General features: G+C 36.7%; 1 long non-coding RNA gene across 1 annotated transcript in view; it reads left to right on the plus strand.

The window, feature by feature from the left end:
* The window catches only part of LOC102674791, a 91,962-nt gene extending 91,724 nt beyond the window's left edge, over positions 1–238 (plus strand). Inside the window, exon 3 of the long non-coding RNA XR_422126.2 lies at positions 6–238. This is a non-coding gene — a long non-coding RNA (uncharacterized LOC102674791). The remainder of the gene's footprint in view (positions 1–5) is intronic.
* The last annotated feature ends 755 nt before the right edge of the window (positions 239–993 follow it).

A 993-nucleotide genomic window follows, 5' to 3' on the forward strand; every position in this document is an offset into this window, starting at 1 on the left:
CTCAGGTGGAGGGGGGGCCAATCGGCACCCCGGTATACCGATTCTCATCGCCGATGGAGGCGCGTTGTCCAATTACGATAATGAGGCATCGTCGTCGTCGTCGTCGTCGTCGTCGTCGTCGTGTCGTTTCACGGTAAAGAATGAATCGTCCTTGACGCTTGGATGAACAACGATGCAACGTTGCGACCTATTCTATGATGGCCGAATATAGGAGAGAGACCGGAAGTGGAAGAACCAGAGCGAAGGGAAGTAAGTTTGCTCGAGTTGGATGAATATATATAAATTTTTTCGAGGGAAAACACGAAAATTGCGACGATCCTTTCATATATAATACGGATTAATAAATTCGAATTTCGAATTTTTATTATTACGAATATTTCTGAGTTAGTTTCTAGGTTTCGATACAACATTAGAGATATTTTTTCCGATTTATTTCTGATTTTTTAGTAAGATAAATTATTCGATGTGATCGAATAACAATAGGAGTGCGATATGATATTAAATTACATTGAGTTTGCAATTGTGGATGGATAGCACGTATGCTACCGTTGATAACGTTTCGATAATACAGCAGTGGTATCGATATTTCTTTCGCAGTGAATGAGTAATGTAATTCGTCGATCCTTATCGATGTACTGTCGAAAAACTATCGACGGATGGATGGGATATATCACATGTTAAATCGACGGTGCTTGAACAGCGAATGTATTAATAAACTTACAATTAGATATAACCCTCGTATTATAGTGCGAATGTTTCCATCACAGTGTTTTTGTTGACATTCCTCCGAGCTCTGGGTTTCGTTTAACACGATTTTAATACAACAGAGAACAAATCATTTGTTTAATATTATATCTGATGCAGTTTTAAATAGAATGATAGATTTTAGAAAAAAATTTCTAAAATGATCGGGAATCTAAAGTATAAAGGAAAGAAAGTTTCGAATATTTGCATTAATCGAGTTATTTAAAATTGATTTTTGTTCTTTCGAAG

The sequence above is a fragment of the Apis dorsata genome, unplaced genomic scaffold (genome assembly GCF_000469605.1).
Source record: "Apis dorsata unplaced genomic scaffold, Apis dorsata 1.3 scaffold_342, whole genome shotgun sequence".
In the NCBI taxonomy this organism is placed as follows: Eukaryota; Metazoa; Arthropoda; class Insecta; order Hymenoptera; family Apidae; genus Apis; species Apis dorsata.